A 16,520-nucleotide genomic window follows, 5' to 3' on the forward strand; every position below is an offset into this window, starting at 1 on the left:
TGTCGTGGCTGGTAGGGTCAACTTAATTAAGATGATTCTTATGGCCCAGGTATTGTACGTCCTGCACAACTCTCCGGTTATGGTTCCTCTTAAAACTGTTAGGATAGTTAACTCCTTATTTCGCACCTTAATTTGGAAAAATCGCTCTCCTAGAGTAAAACTCGAACATCTACAGCGCTCAAAAGATGATGGCGGCCTAGCCTTGCCAAATCCATGGCTGTACTATCTGGCTGCTCAGCTGCAACATTTAATAGGACATTGAATGTGGATGCAGAAGAGGAGAGCGCCATATGCAGCTCTTCTGAAGCTGTGATGCTGCACACAGTAGGGAGAGGGACAGTTACGCTGGCACTTGAGGCTCAGGCCTTCGGGAAACCGCATACGTTATAACCAACATATAATTTTATTCAAAAAAATGCAATAAATTTAGATATCTGCAGGGAGTGACAGGGTTTATTGAGTTCAGCCCAATTTGTTTGAATGGTAATTTGGTCAGCGGCTCTCGCAGGTCCTCCCTGCATTAGGTAACCCCCTTGGAGAAGCACTCTCCCAGGGAGTTACCTTACGGGTGAGCTCCTGAGACATACACTCGGCGTCCATGGACGCCGAGTGTATAACTCGGCCCAGCATCATTGGATTTGATTTACAGCAGCGGGAGCCAATGGCTGCGCTGCTATCAATCTATCCAATCAAAGCTGGGACTCCGTGGAGAGGAGGACGCCGAAGAGATGAACAGGCTCAGGTAAGTAAAACAGGGGGGCCGGGCACCTCCAGGTGTTTTTTCACCTTACTGCATAGGATGCACTAAGGTGAAAAAACACGAACCTTTACAACCCCTTTAACTTACGATCCAAGAATAAGGTTCTAATGACACATTGGAAGTCAGAGAATCCCCAGACAGTCACAAAATGGATCAATGCTGTGGGTAATGCGCTGCGGATGGAGAAAGTGATCTATCAACACAGGGGTTGCACATAAAAATTTGAGAAACTTATGGCTGGATGTGCCTGGGCTTGCCCCGGCGGATCTGGTTATGGACAGGTTACTTGGCATGAATGCTGGTTGAGAATGAGGTAAAATGTAACTGAATGGGTTATCGCCAATTTTTATTTTTTTTATTGCGGCTTCACAGCCTGGTTCCCTACTGTGCATGCGCAACTCGCATTTTTTAGCCCAAAAGCGCCTGAACAACGCCCCAGTGTGACAGGGGACTCAGACCAAGTTACTCTTAATCCAAGGTTTTACTGTATTTTCTTAATATGTGACATAAGGTGACCAGATTTTTTAAATGAAATAGAAATCTCGGGACATTTTTTTTTTATACTAGTAATGGTGGCAAACAGTGACTCTCTGCCCGCCTCACAGTCTTAGGCCCCTTTCACACCAAGGAGCCTAAATAACGCCTGAAAAAGTTCTGTCCTGCGGTCTTCAGTGTGAAAGCCCGAAGTCTTTCACACTGAAGCTTGCGCTAGCAGGACCGCTCCAAAAGTTCTGCTAGCCGCATCTTTGGAGCGGTGTGTTTACCGCTGCTGCCCACTGAAATCAATGGGACAGCGCGACTATACCGCCCGCAAACCGCTGCTGTAGCAGCATTTTGCGGGCGGGTTTAACCCTTTCTCGGGCGCTGGCGGGGGGTAAAACTGCACCGCTAGCGGCCGAATATTGCAGCAAAAACTACGGTATAGCGGCGCTAAAAATAGCGCCGCTATACCGCCAGCACACCTCCCGCGCCCAGTGTGAAAGGGGCTTTACTCTCCGGGCCTCAGCTACTACTGGGAGGGGAGCGGAGGAAGATTACTTTGCCAGGGAAGAAGATAAGCAGGCAGGTGGCTGGCCGGGACTTGAGCCAAGGCAGAAGAACATGTGAGCAGAGCTGAATGGGCATGCGCCTGAAACGGAAGAAATATTCCCTCTGTTCTGACCAGCACATGGTCATCAGAAAGGGGCACAGATAATGGAAAAAAAATAGACCACCCCTACTAGTAGGAGCGGCGGAGCGGGGGTGTGTTTGGATCCAGCCCCTGTTCAAATCCAATCCGGGGACAAAACCAGGGACAGACTTGGTCCGGGGACAGTGTCCTCAATCCGGGGACTGTCCCCTGAAATTCTGGATGTCTGGTCACCCTGCTCTAGAACCCCCATATTTCTGTATTGTTTGTGTCTATATTTTTTTAATTTGTGCCCCCCCCCCCCCAATGTTTCTGTATCTCTATATTTTCTTCATTTGTGCCCCCCCCCATGTTTCTGTATTGTTTGTATCTCTATATTTTCTTCATTTGTGACCCCCCCCCCATGTTTCTGTATTGTTTTTATCTCTATATTTTCTTCATTTGTGACACCCCCCCCCCATATTTCTGTATTGTTTGTATCTCTATATTTTCTTTATTTCCGACCCCCCCATGTTTGTGTCTATTTTTCTTCATTTTTGCCCCCCCCCCCCATGTTTGTGTCTATTTCTTCCTTCTACATGTGCCCACATTCCTCCATATTTCTGCAGCCCATGCCCCCCATTCTCTACAAATGCAATGCCCCTGCCCAGCCCAAGCAAACAATACACTGCACCTGAATCCATGTGTATAGAAAACATGACTTTGTGATGGAGTCCTACCTGTCTTTTACAAGTCTGAATGAAGCATTAGCATATAAATAGAGACTCTTAGGACACAAATCAACATGTGATAGGCACAAGGCTTGTCAGTCAATAGCCCAATGGCTGAATAATTGCCCATAGAAATGCCTTCCCGGGGGAGCAGCATTCCAATATCATTGAACCTGGCGGAAAGCGAAGGTTTATCATTGCTTTGTATTAAAGTGCTGCCCAGGTTCCTTGTCTCCCATCCTCCTCCTCCTCCTCCTGCAGTGACATCCCCTCCCCCACCCCCCCGCCCCCTCCTCCTGCCAGGCTGCGCTCCTCGTTTCAGCAGACTTGGTGCTGAGCGGGGTCTATGTCACTCCGCCATACTGCACAGGACGGAGCTAACTTCCCGGACACCGGAGTACTCTGTACAGACAGCAGGTAAGTGTCCGCCTACCGAAACTCCTCACTTCCTCAATGTGGGGACACTGGGGTCAGCCCCTGCCTTATACTATCTGTGCACATTGCTCACAGTCACTATATGTCTATGGAGACCCATTACAGGGCTATGTGTGTCCATAGGGATGGGAGCTGGGGCTGAGGCTTGCTGTTACCCATGGCAACCAGCGTATTATTCATCGGAGGAGATTGGTTACTATGGGATGCCATCACCCCCTCCCCCCTCTCACATTTATCTAAGCTCTTTATATACACTATTGACACTTGATCACATTGCAATAGCAGGTTGTTTTGTAATAGTTGTGCACACCTATGTGAGGGATTTATTTTGATGTGTGTGTGTAGAAAATTTGCGCTTTTTGTGGCGTTCAGCAGGTGCATATTTTATTTTTATTTGGAGTGGCTAGTGTTAACAGCCACTGATTAAGTCTTGTTAACCCTTTAGCCCTGCTTCACACTGATTGGATGCAGGAAACGCGCAAGATTCGTGCGTTTCCCCGCACGGCGTCCCTGCGATCTGCTGCAGGTGTCGATGTTTAACCACACCCCGAAACCGTTGGCAAAACGCAGTGCGATTGCCAGATTCAAGTGCGGGGACAAAAACAGGGTCCTGCACCCCTTTGGTGTGGGTGCGATTGTATGGCACAGACATCGCATGTGATGTGCACAGGAATGCAGTGCGTTGCGATTCCTGCAGGAGTTGCGCACGTTGCGATTCCTGCAGGAGTCGCACGCAAATTCTCTGCACGCACCAGTGTGAACCTAGGCTTAAGGTCGAGTAAGACATATATACGTAGCCGCAAGAAAGGTGAGCTTTACGGTGCACTCCCAGCGCACTGACAGCTCTTGGTCAAGGCTACTAAACGGGGACCAGCGGGACAGGATCCTGATCATGTGACCGATGTGAGAGCAATCGCAGCGATCACATGGTACAGAAGCCGCGCTGTCTCTTTAGCCTATGTTCACACTAGTGCTGCTGCACAATCATGCTTTTTTTGTGTGTTTTTGATGCATTTTTATGCAGGAAGAGGAGACTAGATTTTAAACACAAAACCCTCGAAAAAAAAACGCATGTATGTTTGTTTTTTCATGCATTCACATTGGGCAAAAAACACCAAAAGAAGCACCTTTTCAAGACTCGCACTGTACCATGCTGCATTGATGTGTACAGGGAACATAGAGAATAGTGTGATTTCCATTCTCGCAGGAGAAATCGCATGTATGTGATTGGGGGCGTAAGATGGCTTTCAAGCACAGCTTCTTTATTATGATTGGCTTACATAGCGGTCACATGAATTATTATTATTATTATACAGTACCAACAGTTTGCACAGCACTTTACAACATGGGGGCAGACGGTACGATTTCAATACAGGAGGAATCGGAGGGCCCTGCCCCTTAGAGCTTACCATCTAAGAGGTATCCCGTCATACTGACTTCAGATCCGAAGCCTTGACTGAGAGAGGTCGTGACATTTTTATTATAGGGGATTTATATAGCGCCAACAGTTTGTGCAGCGCTTTACAATATGAGGGCAGACAGTACAGTCACATTACAATTTGGTACAAGAGGATTCCAAAAGCCTTGCTTTACAATCTAAGCATACAAACCTTATGCTGCCATGGACACATATGCGCAGTGGCTGGCATTTAAAGCCACCACATATTATTACACGATTGGCAAGGGGTTAAAGTGGAACTAAACCTGCAAGAAAAACTTGATAATTATTATGCTATAAGTTACTCGCTTGTACGCAGTCTTCTTTAAAATGTACACTAATCTGCATACACTCCGACTAGGTTACATTCCCTGCATGGTGCCCGTGTGTCAGGATGAACGTCCCTGCATACGCAAGAGTTGCGCCAACCTATGCTGGCCAATCAAGACAGCTAAAGACCTCGTACCCCAGAAGCCGAGTCTGGCTAAAGACCTCGTACCCCAGAAGCCGAGTCGGCTGGTCAATCAAGACAGCTAAAGAGCTCGTACCCCAGAAGCCGAGTTGACTAAAGACCTTGTACCCCAGAAGCCGAGTCGGCTGGTCAATCAAGACAGCTAAAGACCTCGTACCCCAGAAGCCGAGTCCGGCTAAAGACCTCGTACCCCAGAAGCCGAGTCTGGCTAAAGACCTCGTACCCCAGAAGCCGAGTCCGGCTAAAGACCTCGTACCCCAGAAGCCGAGTCTGGCTAAAGACCTCGTACCCCAGAAGCCGAGTCGGCTGGTCAATCAAGACAGCTAAAGAGCTCGTACCCCAGAAGCCGAGTCCGGCTAAAGACCTCGTACCCCAGAAGCCGAGTCTGGCTAAAGACCTCGTACCCCAGAAGCCGAGTCGGCTGGTCAATCAAGACAGCTAAAGAGCTCGTACCCCAGAAGCCGAGTTGACTAAAGACCTTGTACCCCAGAAGCCGAGTCGGCTGGTCAATCAAGACAGCTAAAGACCTCGTACCCCAGAAGCCGAGTCTGGCTAAAGACCTCGTACCCCAGAAGCCGAGTCGGCTGGTCAATCAAGACAGCTAAAGAGCTCGTACCCCAGAAGCCGAGTTGACTAAAGACCTCGTACCCCAGAAGCCGAGTCGGCTGGTCAATCAAGACAGCTAAAGACCTCGTACCCCAGAAGCCGAGTCTGGCTAAAGACCTCGTACCCCAGAAGCCGAGTCGGCTGGTCAATCAAGACAGCTAAAGACCTCGTACCCCAGAAGCCGAGTCTGGCTAAAGACCTCGTACCCCAGAAGCCGAGTCGGCTGGTCAATCAAGACAGCTAAAGACCTCGTACCCCAGAAGCCGAGTCTGGCTAAAGACCTCGTACCCCAGAAGCCGAGTCGGCTGGTCAATCATGACAGCTAAAGAGCTTGTACCCCAGAAGCCGAGTCGGCTGGTCAATCAAGATGGCTAAAGAGCTCGTACCCCAGAAGCCGAGTCCGGCTAAAGAGCTCGTACCCCAGAAGCCGAGTCCGGCTAAAGAGCTCGTACCCCAGAAGCCGAGTCCGGCTAAAGACCTCGTACCCCAAAAGTCAGTGTGAGTGAGGACATCCGATTACTGAGAGGCAGGAGTTTATTTCTGCTTTAAAACCTGCTGCGAATGCATCAAAACGCTCATTGTGTGCATTTTGATGCCCTGCCAGTGACTGCTATAGGCTTCCCAATGCACTTTTATATATAAAAAAAAATAAAGGCAGTTATTTAAAAAAAAAAAATGCCCTGCAGCACTGAGATGGGCGCGGACACCATTTTTATTACATCGCGAGCGTGCATTAAATCACAGCAGTGTGAATAGGCTCCTAATAATGCATATTTTTGCTTCCATGAGAAATCATGTGGGTGAGCTTTTCCCAGTTCAGTGCCCCCTCCTTCATTTTAAATGAGCCAGTAGGACAGCAGGCCTCCCCTTCCTCGCCCACCTGATTCATTAGCTTATCTTTTAGATGTGATCACCCCCTCCCCCCTCCTGGGGAAGAGCCCCCCCTCCCCTATGTGATGGCACTTCAGTGCAAGGCACCAGTGAAAGCGCAGTGACAGCGAGCCATGTGTGACATGCATGTTGTGTGGGAGGACGTTATTATGTTTACACCCAATTCACCCAGTGCTTATTATTTATTACTACCGGCATCAAGTATGACGCCTAGCTGACCTCCCTGCCAGCGTATTTTGCTTCCCTTTTTTTTACAACAAATTGGTTTAACGTAAATGCCATAATTTAATAATGACGCTCAGCAGATTGGCTTTCTACTTCCTCCCAGACTCCCTGTCTTACAGTATATATGTGATTACTGTTATGGATTCCCCTACTGCATGTCAGCGTTGGATTAATACTATAATATCGCAGAGCTGGTGAAATAGATGGGTTGTTCATGGCAGTCGTGTGTACTATTACATTCAGCGCAGGGTACACATGTAAAAACATGTCTGCTTTTTATCGGAAACACTTTTTTTTTTTTTTTTTATTATTGGGATATAATAAAAGGAAAAATAATTAAATGTGATTGATCATACAAAAAAAAAAAGAAATGTTTAGCAAAAAATATTATTATTATTTTATTTTTTTATATTATTATTATTATTATTATGGTACTTGTATAGTGCTGTCAATGTACTCAGCGCTTTACATATACAGTGTACATTCACATCGGTCCCTACCCTCAAGGAGCTTACAATCTAAGGTCCCTAACTCGCATTCATATATTTAATGTGATTTTCAAAAATAATTTAAACATTTAATGTGGTAGGTTACACAAAAAAAAAGTAATTTTTTAAGCAAAAATATTATGTAATAGATTATAAGAAAACAATGGGAAATATTTAAGGCACAATCTTTAACGTGATTATAAAAAAAAATATATATATTTTAAAAGTATGATTAGAAAAAAAAAAAAATAGAAAAGAATATTTAAAAAAATAAGGCTTAGTTCACACTGAGGAATAAAGCGGCTCACAGCAGGGGTCTGGTGCGTCTCCATTTACCATTTTCAGGTCTGATTTAAGCCCAGTTTTTGGCGAATTCGGACCAGAAAATGCAATTCGCATCAGAGCTGCTACGGAGAACTGAGAGTCGATCACAATCTGGTGACCTGCGAATTGGATGCGGAGAAATCAACATCCAAATTCAACTGGTGTGAACCCAGCCTCAGTGCAAAATATTTAACGTGATTATGCAAGAAAAGATTACACACACAAAAGGGAAATATTTTGCAAAAATATTATGTTTTTAACAATGGGAAATATTTCAGGAAAAATGTTTGATATGATTATGTAAAAAAAAATAAAAAATGACTAGCTAAAAATATGAAAAGAAATTGGGAAATATTTAGCACAAAATATTTAATGTGATTTATACAAGTAAATGTGGGAAATATTTAGCAAAAAAAATATTTAATGTGATAAGATTATACAAAGAAAATAATTGGGAAATATTTAGCAACAATTACTTTAATGTGATTTATATTTAGCAAAAAAAAAAAAAGTAACTTGATGGATTACAAAAAAAAAAAAAAAAAAAAATCAGAAATGTCCAAAAAAAAAAAAGGATTTAGTGAAAATAAACAACTTGATAGATTACCAAACAAAATATTCAGATTTTTTTTTAATTAAATGTTAGATTTAAATATCTCCCAATTATTGAATAACCTTTCTTGTGATAGAAGGAAAGGTGTTTCTGTAAAGTGTGAAGTATGTGTGTTGTGCGTCTGGTAATAAAGTGAAATCGCAGTTCTAAAAGCTGCACCTGTTGGATGTCCAGCAGAGTTTAGCCTTTTGGTCCTGTGCCATTGTAAACATGTCAGGACTGTTTGTCCTCAGCTATTCTATTATCACTAGAGAATGGATTCGCCTCTGCTTTGGTTGTAATTTAACCCGTGAACTCTGTAAAAGAGATAGCGTTTTTTAGGGCGCTCCCATCAAGTTGATTTGTAGATTTCAGCCCAGACCAACACAATAGTGGATTTGTTTAACTGTCAAACTGCGCATTCCAGCGCTGAAATGACCTAACCAAGTGTATTTTTACTTATCTGATGAGCACATATTTATTTATATATTCCTCTTGCTATCTTATCTAGGGTGGTAGGTACCAGCTAAAAATTAATAATGATCACCATGGGTGGGGGATTAAGGTTAGCCATACGCATAAAGATTACTCTCGTTCAGCCATGCAAAGTAATCGTACGTTGTGTACTCACTACACCATGTGAGTAGACACTGCTGTGTCACACAATTCACAGGTCCTGCCTTCTAAACTACAAAGGTGCTGAGAGGAGGAATTTCAGGAAGCGGAGTTGATATAGGAATCGCTGCTTGTGGGCAGCAAGGTACCATGGGATATGTAGTCCTTAGAAATTGAAAGTAAACGGCAGAGGAGAAGCTGCAAAGCATGCAGGGAATCCAGGAAGTTGTGGAAAGAGATGGTTAGCAGACAGGCAGCACTCACGTAATGAAAGGAGATTTTTCAAGTACCGTATTTTCCGGCGTATAAGACGACTTTTTACACCGGAATTTCACAGCCAAAATTCGGGGGTCGTCTTATACGCCGGGTATAGCAGCTGCTCGATCGATATCAGCTGCCGGGTGCTCTGTACGGCTGCATGTATTCTGTATATGCGCCGCTCAGCCAATCCCGATGCACTGTGTGATGACAGAGCATGCTAAGCCTGCTCGGATTGGAGTAACGACCTCTGCCAATCCGAGCAGGCTACATTTATGTAGCCTGCTCGGATTGGCAGAGGTTGTTATCCAATCCGAGCAGGCTTAGCATGCTCTGTCATCAACACAGTGCATTGGGATTGGCCGAGCGCGCATATACGGAATACATGCAGCTGTACAGAGCACCCGGCAGCTGATATCGATCGAGCATAGGGATTGGCTGAGCGCGGCGCGCATTTTACAAACTACATACAGCTGTACAGAGCACCTGGCAGGCTGCGGCTTCTTCATTACTTCCACACAAGGGGGTCGTCTAATACAGTGAGTAGACTACAAAACCACCGTTTTTAGCAGCATGTTGGGGGGTCGTCTTATATGCCGGCAAATATGATAAGCCTGTTATTTCACTGCTGATGTCATAAAATGAAAGTGTATGTTGTGACTGTAGGGTTCCTAAGCTATACAAGATGATTTCTAGTGTATATGTGTAAAGGCAGGTGTCCCAATACTTTTGACAATATAGTGTATATTTATTTTTTTACTAAGGGTCGGTTCTTGTATAAGCTGCTTAGTATTGTAATATATATTTCTTATATAAATGGTGCACACAGTCTTTATGATGGATTCCAGTACATACGTAATGAGCTGCTCCTGAAGGGTAATTGTTGGAGAAACATTACTGGCTTTTGCATGACTATACAGTTTCTCCATTGTTAGTGTAACCTGATGATGCTTCAATTCCTGGGGGCATTTGCCTTGGATGATATAGGATATAAGGAAGAGAAAGCTGCTTAAACATATACACTATTGTAACCTGCATACTAATGTAGCGCCTGTGTACTTTCAGTACAGGTGCTATGTTAAATTTAGAGGGGGATGAGAGAGTTATCTTGCTCTCATCCATGTTGATTTGGTTAAATTGGGTTTCTGCCCGGCTGGGCTGTCCTGTGGGTTCATTCTGTTTTCCAAAGATACATTTCCATCTTTGGATAGCAGGTGGCGCCAGAGGAGGCCAGGCAGAGGCGCCTTTCTCCAGCAGCCAATCAGAGGAGTGTTTCACTCGCGGGGCATGCTGGGGGAGGGTATTTTCTTGGGCAGACGCTATTTTGTGGGGTTCGTTTTCGCCGGTTCCGGGTGCGGCACCCACCTTCAGGGGGGTGCGCACATCACGGGCTCCGGGGCGCACGTGCTACATGTAGTTCCCAGTTCTGGGCCCTCATGGCCCGGAGCAACTGAAGCTGCAAAGGGGCCCCAGTGACTTACTGGGTCCCCACACTCCATGAGGAAGATCCCAAGCGAGTTGTGCTGTTCGGTGGGGAGTCGGTCTGAGGTGAGCCCGGAGGCAGGTGATCCAATAGGGCATAGACAATCCATCGGGGATCACGGTGACCGGACACTGGGAAGTTGTATGCTGCAACTTGTCGGTCGGTGACCCCACCCTAAGGCTGCATTCACATCTGAGCGACAGCCGCGTTCGCGTGTAGCGGCGTATTTTGCCGCGAGTACAAAACTTTCACTTTTTTTTTTTTTTTTTCTCAAAGTCTTCCCATTGCTGTCAATGGGAAAACGCCTATGTCGCCTGAAAAAAAGGGTCCGGGACTTTTTTTCAGGCGACAGGCGTTCGGCGTCTATGAGATGTGAACCATCTCCATAGACAGCAATGGGAATTCTCCCCTCGAGCGACAGAAGCGTCCGGCGTCGGGCGTTTTGTCGCTCAGGTGTGAATGGGGTCTAAGAAGTCTACCTGAGGGAGATTCAGGCAAATTATATTCGCTGAGAGGATTCGCTTCCTGAGTAGAGGGCCTGTGGCAGAGGTTTCCCTCCTAATTCTAATTCCATTAGAGCCAAGTCAGTGAAAGAGACTTGATCCTTCTCAAAAGTTCTAAGTGATACTCTGGCTGCCAGGTCGGTGTGAGAGGCCTGTCCAGGTACACTTTACCCACCCCGGCTGGGGTGGCAACGTAAGTTAACCACTTCCAGACCTGCGCACGACGATGTACGTCCTATTTTTAAAGATTGATATCTCGGTAACGGCAGCAGCTGCTGCCACAACCGAGGTATCGATCTTTAGTGTGCGCGGTCTGGTAAACGATAACGGCGGATTCGCCGCGAGATCGCCGTTATCGGTGGCGGGAGAGGGCCCCCCCCTCCTGCCGCTCTCCCGCGCCCGCCGCTTACCGTAGGCGTCGGTAGCGGCGGAGGAGATCGGGACCGTTCGGCAGCTGAGCGGGGACGAGACTGAAGGAAAAATCTCCTTCGCCCGTCCCCATAGCTCTGCTGGGCGGAAGTGACGTGAAAACGTCAGTCCCGCCCAGCCTCTTAAAGAGACAATTTTTTTTTTGTCATTTGAAAAAATGACAGTTTCAAATTTTTTTTATATTTTTTTTGCATTTTAGTCTAAATATGAGATCTGAGGTCTTTTTGACCCCAGATCTCATATTTAAGAGGACCTGTCATGCTTTTTTCTATTACAAGGTATGTTTACATTCCTTATAATAGGAATAAAAGTGATCAATTTTTTTTCAGTGTAAAAAGTATTACAATAAATTAAAAATAAATAAGAAAACGCAAAAAAATTTTTTTTAAAGCGCCCCGTCCCGACGAGCTCGCGCGCAGAAGCGAACGCATACGCGAGTAGCGCCCGCATATGAAAACGGTGTTCAAATCATACAAGTGAGGTATCGCCGCGATCGTTAGAGCGAGAGCAATAATTCTAGCCCTAGGCCTACTCTGTAGCTCAAAAAATGCAATCTCTAGAATTTTTTAAACATCGCCTATCGAGATTTTTAAGGGTAAAAGTTTGACGCCATGCCACGAGCGGGCGCAATTTTTAAGCGTGACATGTTGGGTATCATTTTACTCGGCGTAACATTATCTTTCACAATATATAAAAAAATTGGGCCAAATTTATGTTTGGGGGTTTTAAGTAATTTTCTAGCAGAAAAAACTGTTTTAGTCTTGCAAACACCAAATCTGAAAAACCCCTAAGGTCTGGAAGTGGTTAAAGTCCCATTGGAGGCAGGACTGCTTCCGTTATCCTTAGGCCTGAATCTGCAAATTCTTCTTTCACCAACCTTTCTCTATCTACCTCAAGTTAACTGTTTGCCATGTTGGGCGAGAAATAAAAGCACAGAAAACAACACCCTGCTGTTTGGACATTCCGTCATTGCTCATCATCATCATCCCTAAACACATCACAGAGGTAACATGCCGTCCCAATCGAACCAGCGGTTCCTGAGGGGGTAGCGCTACACTAAATGTAGCCCCGTTGTATAGCGCAGTCCTGACAGTTGAAAAAGTACATGGTGAGCAGTTCTACTACTGCCCTCAGGTCTTGTGATATTTTTTTTCCCATAAGGTCTGTAACGGTTGTTTACTGTGTCCTGTAAAAATCTGTTTTTATTGCTGCACGCCTTGCTTTAGTATATGCATTCCTTTTTTTATTCTACATGCTTTTATTTATTTCTTCCTGCCCATTGCATGCAGGCTGAGCCGTTCAGCAAAAGTGACAGTGACGAGGGAGGGACAAAGTGTAACCCTGCCAGGGGTGCTTACCATGGTCACGCTTTATTCTTATAGGTTAAGTCTTTAAAAGAAAAGAGAACATTGGCTGCTGGAGCCCCCCTGGCAGTGTTATGGTTTGTCCCATGCCCTGTCACCTTTTGTTGGGACAGCTCGGCCTGCTCTCGATCTCGCACGTGCGCATTAAAGCGATGCTCGTTGTTTGAGCCGTCATGACAAGGGGCGGCGTTGGCGGATTCCCGATATACTGCGATTTATTTATTTTTCGCACAGAAAGGGCACACAGTCTCCTGGGAAATTATGGCACTCCTTTCCCAGGAGTCTGTGCGGCTTAGGTTGAAGAGGAGAAAGACCGGGTCCAGGAAAAAGGCAGATTAAGATTTCTGCCTAGCAACAGTAATTTCAAGGCATGTAAAAAAAAATTATTTATTTTTTTCTAACTTGGTTAATCATATTTATAGGAAGCTGGTGCTGTATAGTTTTATTTTAGGGTGGAGCTCCGCTTTAACTCATAAAGGTATATTCTATTGCTCTCAGCCACCTCCAAATTTAATAATTATTATTATATTTTTTTTCTGCTGTGACTTCCAGTTAAAGGGTGACTACATTTGTTCTCTATGATCCCATTGTATGTAGGAATGTAGCCACCCTATGGGATGTGTAGCATACATGGAGCTGTTCAGATGGCCACAACTAATGGGTGCTGCTCATTCCAAGCAAACAGAATTGAGAGAGAAAAAGAGAGGTCCAGGAGCTCATGGAGGACGCAACGTGGAAACCAAAAACACAGTAATGGATTTCATGAAAAATAGATTACAGGGCCATTCAGTAGTGGATATGTATGGATTATTTTTGGAGAATAAAGCCTAATACACACGGGCCTAATGCCAGGCGGCATTGGTCGGTTCAATAGAAACCGGCTAACATTTGGCCTGTGAGTACTGCAGGTGGTCCGGCAGAAGCCAGCCGTTTGACTGGTTTCTGACGAAGGGGCGTGACTGAGAAAGGTCTGCTGATCAGACTCTTAGCTAATGGCTGAGGGCGCTGACTGGAGTGTTCTGGCGCGAGGGGGGCCACCCCCATTTTAGAACAAAATAGAACAGCAGGGAAATTGATGTACTAACATTGGATTGTTGGTACATCAGCTCCTCTTAAGCTGTCAGTTTTTTTTTCCCCCATTCAGCCCTGCTGGATTGAATGAGGAAAAAAAACTGCTTGTGTGTACTAGGCTTGATACTAAAGTGTTGTTGGGGTGTTTGGAAAAATAAATAAAAAAACATGTTATACAGTACTTGCCTGCTCTGTGCAGTGGTTTTGTGCTTCTGGCCCCTCCCTCCTGTTATGTGCCCCCACAGCAAGCAGCTTGCTATGGGGGAACCTGAGCCGAGTCACAACTCCCTGTATCCATTCAGACACGGAGCTTCTCTCTCTATCTCTCCTTAATGTTAATGTTAAACTATAGGCAAAAGTTTTTTTTCAGCTTGGACAGAACAGGGGAGAGTTATAACCCCTGTCAGATTTTTTTTTTTCTCTATCTGTGCCCCGTTGCGGAGATTTCACTTCCTGTCCCATAGCCAAAGAGAAAGAGAGAGAAAATCCCACCAAAATAGGCAATTCCTTGGGGACCCAAGAACTAGTGTTCCCATTGGAAGATTTACCCTCTATTACATAAAATGCCTTAAGATTAAAAAAACTTTTGCCTTTACAACCACTTTAAGGATTATTTTATTGTTTAGTGTTCTTTAAAGTGGTTGTAAACCTCAGACATGAAAAATGAACAAAACATATCCCTCTATGGTGTGCACTTGTCTCAATCCAGAACACTAAGTGTAATGTCTGTGTGCTGCTTCATTCCTCAACATGAACCACTTCTGACAAGTTTTCCTGACACCAAGAGAAAAATGGTGACAGGGGAGGGAACTCCAGGTGATTGACAGCCTCAGCTCTGTTCTTGTGTGAAGGGGGGTGTGTCCCTTCCATTCCAATCAGCTCCCTGAGTTCAGCTCGCTGAGCTCTGCAGAGTGTAACTTCAGCTCTCCACACCCTAAACTCCCAGAAAAGCTGTACAATTCAGCACTTTGAACGGCTGTAGAGAAGAGAGGGCTGCAGATAGACAGGTATCATTTATGTAGGAGGATTTGCTTCATCTCTGTGTGTCCCCCTGAGGACAGTCACTTTTCTGGGTTTATATAAGTGTTTACAACCACTGTAACCTTGTTTATCACCAGCATAATTCTAAATGGAAGTTCCCTGCAATAGAAGAATTCTTACGCTCAGATCTCCGGTGTCCCGAATCTCCTTTTTCTTCTTGTTTCTATGCTGCAGCCTCCATCAGAGTATTCGCCATTCAACATTTTCGAGAGTCCCCTCTGCGTGCTGTGCCTCCATCCTCCGCCCCCCTATGTCACGACTGAGCTGGGCGCAAAATGACGTGTCCTATCAGGTGTGGTTACTGCGGAGAAGCGTAAAAAAGCACACGAGTAGAAATAACGAAAAACCATCTACAAAGCCCTAACATAAAGCAGGGGTGCCCAAACTTTTTAAGGCCGAGGGCCACTTAAGTGACTTAGTAACCACGTGGGCCACAATGAGCGGATAGACTGCAGACCATCAGGGCATATGACATGTCCAGTCTGCATATGCAAAGCAGACATGGGCACATGGGCCCTCTGATCCAATCAGATGGAAGAGGACAGATCCACTTTTTTTTTGATCAGATCGGATTGGAGGTAGGCAGGTGTAAATAAACAAAAGTCTGTTTACATCTGCCACTCCATAGAGGTGAATGGAGGGTCAAGGAGGACGGGACAATAAAAGGACCCACTCAGCAAATATCACATTCCCAAATGGCAGAGAAATGAGGACAAAATGCCTGAAATCACGATTGTTTGTAAAAACAGAAATACAGGGCTGGGGAAGAAATGGAGATCTCCAGAACTGGAGCCTACATTGTGAAAACGCCAACCACATCAGCATGCGATTGACCCTCCGGAATGGGTTATTACACCTAGCTGACCTACTCAGTGACACCATCTATTGGACTCTTCATATGTTATGGTTTTTAGTCATTTCTACGCATATGCTTCTCTGCACTACACCCCTGAGGAAAGAAAAATTCTGCAGCCTGTCGGGTGCTCCTCGGCCAACTGGGCCCTTTTCATATGTGGATTAACCATAGTATTTTATGCATGGTTCATTAAAGCGGAGTTCACCCAAAAATGGAACTTCAGAGTGACGGTGACCCCCTGATATGCCACATTTGGCATGTAATGTTTATAATGTAAAAACTAAAGTTTTGTATGTACCGTAATTAAAAAAAAAAAAAAAAAAGATAGCTACAGCGTGGGCTTAGATTGTCGGGAGGGAGCGTACATGGATGTCCTCCCATGCTCGTGTTGCCTGTGCACTGCACTCTGTGATCAACGAATCTGGGCGCACAGATCAGCCGTTTACCACGTGATCAGATGTAAACAGAAGTCGGTATTCAGCTTCTTCTTTTTTTTTCTCACGATGACGGCCTGAAGTAAAAATAAACTGATTACCGGCTTATGTAAAAGGAATATGGGTCCCATACACTGACAGCCACTGCTGCTAACCAGTGCCACCTACTAGTGTCCATCAGTCCTGCTAACTAGTGCCTCATCAGTGTCCCCTCTCAGTGCTCTTTAGTGCCACCTATTGGTGTTGCCTCATCAATGCCCACCAGTGCTGCCTCATCAGCGCACATCAATAAAGGAGAAAAATGTACCTGTTTGCAAAAATGTTACATTTCATTGACAGCGCACTTCAGTGGGTGGATCAATAGCCGCCATTCAGACCAGTAGTGACTTACTAGTC

At 45.3% G+C, this 16,520-nt stretch overlaps 1 protein-coding gene across 3 annotated transcripts in view; it reads left to right on the plus strand.

Moving 5' to 3' along the window:
- Positions 1-2,877: 2,877 nt before the first annotated feature.
- Positions 2,878-16,520, plus strand: part of SEMA4D (semaphorin 4D) — a 137,279-nt gene continuing 123,636 nt past the window's right edge. The window contains exon 1 of one of the 3 annotated variants that reach the window (XM_040355038.1): positions 2,878-3,016. The gene's annotated coding sequence lies outside the window, so the exon portion shown is untranslated. The remainder of the gene's footprint in view (positions 3,017-16,520) is intronic. The other 2 variants (XM_040355046.1, XM_040355027.1) reach the window with 2 other exon arrangements.

Source organism: Rana temporaria, chromosome 1 (genome assembly GCF_905171775.1).
Source record: "Rana temporaria chromosome 1, aRanTem1.1, whole genome shotgun sequence".
NCBI classification, from domain to species: Eukaryota; Metazoa; Chordata; class Amphibia; order Anura; family Ranidae; genus Rana; species Rana temporaria.